The 8,272-nt window shown below is 40.5% G+C and overlaps 1 long non-coding RNA gene across 1 annotated transcript in view; it reads left to right on the forward strand.

Annotated features, from left to right (window-relative positions):
- Positions 1-5,476, forward strand: part of LOC122536889 — a 13,209-nt gene extending 7,733 nt beyond the window's left edge. The window contains exons 2-3 of the long non-coding RNA XR_006308504.1: positions 2,947-5,233; positions 5,289-5,476. This is a non-coding gene — a long non-coding RNA (uncharacterized LOC122536889). The remainder of the gene's footprint in view (positions 1-2,946; positions 5,234-5,288) is intronic.
- The last annotated feature ends 2,796 nt before the right edge of the window (positions 5,477-8,272 follow it).

Here is an 8,272-nt window from a genome sequence, read left to right on the forward strand (position 1 = left end):
TACATTGGAAGACTGACACCTCCTGAAATAAGGGAGGGAATACTCGATTACTTCTTGCGAGAGCGACCAACGTTAGTACTGATAATCCAGTCGTTAACACCGGAACTCCCCGCGAAATCCTGCAAATCCAGGAACGAAAGAAATACTTTATTGAATTTGCAACAATTTGGTAATTCAAATCGGTACGCGCGTTCGCGATTTCGAATCGTGATCAAAAGGACTTCTGCGTGTTTCAAGGTGAGACTGCAATTTCGCGAACTTCCGTGTTCGCCTGATTAATTTCATAATTATTATTCATAAAAAAATTGGACCCATGATAAAATTCATTGAGAGTCTTTTGCACGGTATAAATTTCGCAGGTTCTTGCGTTAATTTTGTTAAACAAGAAATTGCGCTGCACGTTACTCTGCTAACATCAGAATCGAACGAACAATTTCTTTATTAGTTATCAGCAAATCCTCTTGCGCGATTTCAATTTGTTCGGTGAATTTGCTTGCGATTTATTCGACTCGTGAGCAGGTATTAAGAATCGGATTTCCGTGATTTCCACGTGAATTCAAAAAGCTCGTGTTAGCGATTTCTAAGCGCGATTAGGAATCGAATTCTGTGATTTCATCCGTGAACGACGTAGTTAATTAATTTTCCACTCGGCGTCGTCGCGAACTTCAAAATTCAAACCGCTAATGAGCTAACGAATCAGATGTTTTTTTTCTTTTTTGTGTTTGTAGCACATGCACGAGCTGACTTTAGTCGTTTTCGATCGACTTTCTATATAGTTTTTGCATAGTTCGTTTACACATAAACTTTTAAAAATTCACCTTTGGGCGTTTCTGCACGCTCTTTACCGGAACGGAATATTTTCATCGTTTCAACTTTTTCTTCTTCTTCCGTTCCTTTTTGTTCACTTCTGTTCACACGTTTCCACCTTTTTGTTTCCTTTATTACACTTTTTTATTATTATACAAGATCGCTCGTACTTATTTTCTATAATGGGAATTATACTTGTTTATACTTATTTTCTATGGGGATCGATGAGCGCGTCTCATCGATTTAATGACTAATTTGCGGAAGATGGGCAAGAACAAGAATACCACGGTCTCACGTGCAAGTATAAATGTCTCCAGGTAATCCGAGGCTCCGAGAACTACGCTTAATTGACTGCACGAGCTGACAGCCTTCGTTTACTACAGCGTTAGAAGATCCGGGCGACAGGGCCATTTTCAAAAGTAGAGATCGGTCCAGCAAGGATCACAAACGTTTTCAGAAAAGCTCCGTCTACTCGGGCAAGGTAAATCTATCAAGATAAGCCCTCATCTAGCTCGTGCTCTCACCTATTGCTAATCGTACTTGGTTCCATCTTAGACGAGCATGGTTACTCGAGTGGGAGAAAGGACGCGTGCTAACATCAGCTAGCCACCATCCCGTCATCATTTGCAAGTACACGTACATATCTCACCACGCTGCTTATCACTGCTGCATCCTCCAGTATCGTTGAACTTTGCGGACTCAAACGGATGTCAAACGAGAATTACTATTTCGCGTCGGATGTATCCAGATCAGTCGACTACCAGCTGTAATTGACCTGAGCCTAAATATACCAAGGTAGGTGACGTGTTAGGAATCCTTAGTCATCGGATCAACTGATCCTGGCTGGACAGTTAGCGCGATCCTCCTCGAAGCTCGCGAGAGGGTTAATCAGCTCAATTTGTTCAATTCACCACGGTGAAGAAAAATTCTCATTAGAAAAATCAACAGAGCCAGAAACGAGAAAAAAATTGTCACGTACGATCGAAGATGGAATGAAAATTTAATTCAACTGTCTATACTAGTCTTGTCAAATCGCGGCGTGACGAATTTTAAATTAACGAGACTGCTTTTTATTCAACGACGATGTAACTTCGCGGCCGGCTTGATGGAAACTTTCGTACACGAGGTAATTCCGCGAATCAGTGCCGGCGCACTGATACTCGGAGGGTGCATTAGAAATTAGGTTTAAACGAGCTGTAATATATTCAGCGGTTCACCGCTGTATCGGGCGACGAAACCGTCGAGGGGCCGGATGCATGGAGAACTCGACGATAGTCAACGTCGGTCTGCGGTTACAGTGAGTAGAAGTGACAGCCTGTACCTGCATAATGACTCGACTGCAGCCGTGCAATGCGACGCGCAAGCTCGCTACGCGATGCACACTGCCAATCGAAACGTTGTTTCGTCGCGTTAGGTACACCGACACGAGCCTCGTCGGCTACCGTTCTCCAACCACTACTACCACCACCATCACCACCATCACCACCATCACATCGGTGCAACCACCGTTACTCTAGCTGCCACCGATTTCTATCATCCTCGCAACAATGTTCGGGGCAGGTACGTCTTTCGATGCGAGGCACGCGATTCTCGCGATTTCTTTCCAATTTCGCAATTTCGCCGCCGACAATATTTGGCAACGTGAATGTTGGCAGTCATGAAACTGTTGTATCTACGCAAATGCACCTTTTAATCCTCGTCATGACAATCAGAGAAACGTCGTCTTCGATTGATTTCGCTGTTGTTCCCTTTTTTTTTTTCCCCTCTCTCTTCTCGTAGTCTACTTGGAATTGTTATAATCTTTACTCTTAGTGCATTGTTTTAAACAAGTCCTTCTGGTATAGATGGCGACGATTCCACGCGATGATGGCGCTTCATTCTCATTTCCGTCAACTTGGTTTTCTGTCAACGTTCAAATCGTCTTTGCTACTCTTTAGCGTACTCTGTTTTCACTCACACACAGATTTTCACCGACAGGTTTGCATTTTGCAAACGAGAAAGGAAAAGACTGGCAAAGATCCAAATCAACGTGCACGAAATCTGTTAGCCATCAGACATGATTTTGAGGCGGTTTCGCATGCGATCGACTCTTCTCTTCCCCTTCAATTTTTTTTTTTTTTTTTTTTTTTCTTATTCAAGAGGAATAGGCAGCGAAATCACCTTGGAATCATACTTTTGCCGCTCGACCATGTGTTACAATAAATATTGCTCGAGTGGAGTATCGTGCTTTCACTTAACTGTCAAGAAATCAGGATTGAGTAATATTCTTATTCGACGAGCATTGTCCTCGAGTGTAACGCGTACGCGCAAATTCCTCGGGAATCCAACATGTGCCATAAGGGGATGTTTTTTACGTCGCTGAGGGATAAATCATCCGCGATGAATCAGCCTCGATTTATGCACAGCATTGTCTTTATTTCTCGTTGATACTTGAAATGAAAGATTCGTTACAAAATAACGTCCAAGACTGCAAATATCATCGATTCAGCTAGTGTTAGACGGAGGTATACTCGCATTCGATAAGCAAGACGATCAAAGAGTTGTCCTCGTAGCTTGGACGCAGACAAGGATAAATTACAAAAATCAGTTACATGCTCACTCTTTCTTTCTCGTATTTTCTCAAACATGCACACGCTCTTACTGACAGGCTCGCTCTTTCCCTCGAAATCGTCTTCTTCTTCTCGATCTCTCGGAATTCTCTCCGTAGGCGTAGAGACACTCCGCTTTACAATTAATTCGTTACGGCTAGGATAACAGTACGAGTTGGTCTACGCGGCAATCTCACCCTTTCGTACTTCCGCTAATTTCTATAATATTTCTATCGTCTTGTTCATTCCTACTGAAGTCGTCAGCATTGACAAAAGAAAGGAATCGAATGCATTGTTTCGTTAGTTTACTCGATCGAATGGACGCGTCGTAACGCTTAAAATTACTTGGTTTCCTCTTGTATATAATAGTTCGTTAGATAGTTTAAATATATCCTCGTTAGTAACTGGAACCTGAGTGTTTCGCCCACAGCTAAACCGCCAGAGTAGTATATACATTATATATTTATACATATTGCTGCAAACGTTAGAAAAAAGAGTGTACACGAGTGTCCAGAGAATAACGTTCGTCTCCTTTATACACTGCTAGGAAAAATCGGCGCACGCGTATGTGTATTACAGGAATATCACTTGTTTGTGTATTACAAATTACAAATTTCTCCATCTCGATTACAACAACTGTCATCAATGCGATTTAATTATCAATGTCGTCGCAGAAAATTTGTTTCCACTTGTGTCAAATTATTTCGCTTGTTAGAGCCGATCATTCTTCATCACTCTTTCTTTCTTTTCTTTTGTCATCAGCGTCGATCGTCTCAGCGTACGAAATTGTCTTACCCTTCCTTTTGTTCCTCGACTTTCTCACTTTCTTTCCTTTCTCTCCCTCTCAGACTTTTATCATTCTCTCTCTCTCTTTCTTTCTCTCTCGTTCGCTCGCTCACACTCCGCATCCAGTTCATCTCGTAGAAATGCTAAGGCAACTTTTATTCTCGTCATCTTTCTTTCTCCCTCGCACGCTTCCCTCCTCCCCCTCCAAAGTTCTCTCTTTTCTTGCATCGCAATCCACCCAACGACTCGATCTCGCCTCGATCCACCGAGCACGATTTTTCTGAAATTGACTCGTCAATTTGACGAGGCATTTGGCGATCGGCACGCTGACACGAATGTAGGATCTAAAAAGAAGGATACCGAAAGACCGAGCAAACGTCGCGAGAATTCGCCGAATTCGTTCGTTAATGTTTCGGCTCGCGAAAGTAACTGTTGGATCGGTCCCGCCGAAGAAATCCAACCTCATTATCTTTCTCTTCGTCTGTCTTTCCTCTAATTTTTTTCTTTGTATAAAAAAGAAACTCGCTACTGTAACTCGGATATATTTCTAGTTACATCATGATGTAACACCTCTTTCTAAAAGTACAAAAGGGTACAAGATACAATGTTGTCGAGTCCACGTGAAAAATCGATTCAAATCGATCAAATTCGATGACGATTGCTGTATCGTCCTACGTGCTGTATCGTTTCTAATAACGAGAACCCTCGAGAAAATCGTTCGTATTTCATTCATTGATTCATTGGTTTCATCACGTTTCGCCTCGATGCTGCAAATAAACTGCCAGAAAAGCAATCTATCAAACGTGCACGCGTGCACGCGACGAAAGAAAGGATCAGTCAAGACGTGCCAGTAACGTTTTTTCGATATTTCGAAACTGAAACAATTCCAACAAACGTTGCGCAGCCGTTCACGCGCGATTCTTACGTTCCGGTTGAATTCGCCAAAGCGAATTTCTCGCTCGAACGCGTAAATAGAAGCGCCTCCTTGTGTTTAGTCACGCTTATTGCCGAATACGAAAACGGAACGCTGTTGCATAAGGAACGTGCGAGATGTGCTCGTTGGTGAAAAAATATAGGATGCGACAGACTATGATGAAGACAAATGAGAGCAAATTCTAAAATGCGTGTGCACGCGTGAACGTTTCCTGTCTCGTCGACGACACTCGAAACGCTCGAGATCTCGCATTCCGCGATTGTCCTCGTGAAAAACGCGATCATTAAAGGTTTCCATACCTTCGAGTAGATGTGTATACAAAACATACGTATAAATATATTGTAAATAATCAATGAAAGGTTTGTCGTCAAAGTAAGAGAAATTATATAGAACCTATATATACATATATGTAGGTTTCCCTTATCATAGAAAGGGTACATATATAAAAGTATATAAATGTATTTATATATATATAATTACACTTATATACTTTTTTCCTACATTTCATTATTCTCCTTCGTCCTTTTCATCATATTCTGTCATATTTTTTTTATCAACGAGTACATCTCGCACGTGTGTAGATAAGATAATAACAAGTTCAAAGTCTGAAAATCAGAAAGTAGGAACATAAAACTAGGAAACAGTCCATTTGGTTAGCGACGCGCGCATATTCCTGGCCAAAAAGGCGCGAATGTTCGTTCGTATAGAGACAACACTTCCTGTGGGTGATTCGTCACTGGTAGAAACAGTTCGTGAAGTAACAGCGGTTTGAAGATCGTTGTAAATTCCACAGATTGGCGTGGGAATTGCGCTGTCCGGATTAGTAACAGATTCAGAGAAATTTGGATGAAAAGGATGTTGTTCCGTATTAAAATCGACAAGTACGAATATCGTTTGAGTAGAGATAAAGCAACACTTCGCTGTGGGTGATTGGTTGCTGATAAATAGTTCGTGGAGTAACAGCGATTTGAAGATCGTTGTAAATTGGTTACAACAAATAAATAACGTGGAAATTACGCTGTCTGGGATATAGTTGCAGATTCGGAGAAATTTGGATAAAGGAGATGTTCCATATCAAAATCGATTGTGACAAAGGTCATTGCGAAACGTGTCGATAATCAAAAGCGACATGGCTGTAGATGAAGCAGGCGGTGTTCTGTAACGAAATCTGCATCCTAAATGTGGCAAAGTCATTGCAAAACAATGTGAATTGTTCGAATCAATAGTCGAAAGCTGCGACTTGGCTGTGGAATTAATGTTGCCAATTTTGGACAATACTTGGACAATACTTTCGTTGTATATCTGTCTTGGATTTCGTTGCGAAATTCGTTTCGAGGTTCTCGTATTCTTCCTTCAGGTGGATCGTCTATCCTATGAGCTAACTGCATCTCCCAGACAGTAGCAATAGCTATGGCAGGTATACTCGATATTTGTTTCTTAATTCACGTCGATCACGATCATCTAAGTACTACCACTAGATTTTATTGAATATTTCTGTCGAGCTTATTGAACTCGAATTGTTGCTCTCCCTCGAATCCTAAGCCTTCTTCGATCGACGCAAATCACTTGAATCGTTATCTTCGCCTTCGTTGTGCAGAACTGCTATCGAGATTGCCCTCCTCTCTGTTCTGTCTCACGGAATACTCGTGAACTGACTATATCGACGCGGTGATATGTTTATGGCTGTCAAACTTTCGTATATTAAGAACGTAATCCACTTTCAGATGAATTTCGTTTTTATCCAACATATTCTTAATATACTTAATACACTCCGAATGGAAGATGGTCAAGTCCTCAATTCCTCACCCTTTTTCTCTCTTCGTCTGACAACTGATCATTCCACTGAGTCTGAACAAATTTATTCGATTACTTTACAAGAGTCACCAAGAAAAATCGTTGCCGAGCTTTCGCTCGATCGCAAAATAAATTTCATCACAATCAGTCATCTTGGCACAATTGACATTGTCTAGCTGTTCAATATTGTATCTCGCCCTCACCGATCAAATGTCGAAACAACTGTTGCACATGCTCAACAACTCCGTTCTTGCCGCGAATTATACATCTATGACAGTTTCTTAGCACGGAAAATATTTTTTATAATTCGGCGCACTGCTGATCGGCCTGTCCTTCAGGTTCGGTCAATATAACCTGTCTGAGGATTGCTCGTTTTTGATCGTCTTCCAAACTTCTCGTTCATCTTGTTTCGACTTTTTCCGTAGTCACGTATTACGATACTTAACTCTTTTAGTTTCCATCTTCTTAATCTTTTCACCTTCATCGATCGTTGCAGAAGAATTTAAGTTTAATCCTCTCGATAATTCCATTCTCCAATAGAGATTTCCTTTATCGTTGCCTTCCAGCTCAAATCATACATCTTTCGCAATTTTTTTCACTGCTCTTTTTGTCTATTCGTTGATATCTGACAAACTTATTTTATTATTCGCAAGCACAAGGAGAAATGTTTCCAAGTTCTTGATCTTCATTCGATCGCCAATGTCTCCAAAGTCACAAGACATCAATCTTGTTTTTGATTTTTGATTTTTCAAACTGCGCATCAAAGTGTTAAGCTACATTGCAACGTTGCGCAAAATTCTGAATTCTTCCTTTTCCTGCATCGATCGTCGATCGTACGATAAAATCGACAATGAACAGCGTTCCCGAATTTTTTGTTCTTCGCGTGATAAGCAGTAGATATTTATTCAATAGATCCATACAGAGATCCTTCGTTCTTTCGAGTAGTAGACGACGATTTGAATAATCCTTGCTTGCCTTCATCACGATTACTAATAATTCGCGACCGTTTTGTCTGCTTAATCCACCTCTAACATCGAATAAGGAATGGTATCTGTCTGAGATGTAATTGCAATAGGAAAAATAGTGTTAAAAAAAAAAAGGAAAAAAAAGAATAAGGAATAATCAACGATTATTCCTGACACTTGTTATTATACTGCGTATTTTTATGTATCTGTGCATGAAATTTAAAAATGTAGAATTGCACAGAATCCATATCGTATTAAAGGATATATAAAATATCCAAAGTAGAGTTTTTTTTCATAACATGTAGTAGCTAAATCAATTTTCCACATATTTCTCGAAAATATAAATTTCCATAAAAATTCACAGGATACTTATTACGAACTGTTGCGTATCTAACGTA

This window comes from Frieseomelitta varia, unplaced genomic scaffold, assembly GCF_011392965.1.
Source record: "Frieseomelitta varia isolate USP_RPSP 00005682 unplaced genomic scaffold, Fvar_1.2 scaffold_875, whole genome shotgun sequence".
NCBI classification, from domain to species: Eukaryota; Metazoa; Arthropoda; class Insecta; order Hymenoptera; family Apidae; genus Frieseomelitta; species Frieseomelitta varia.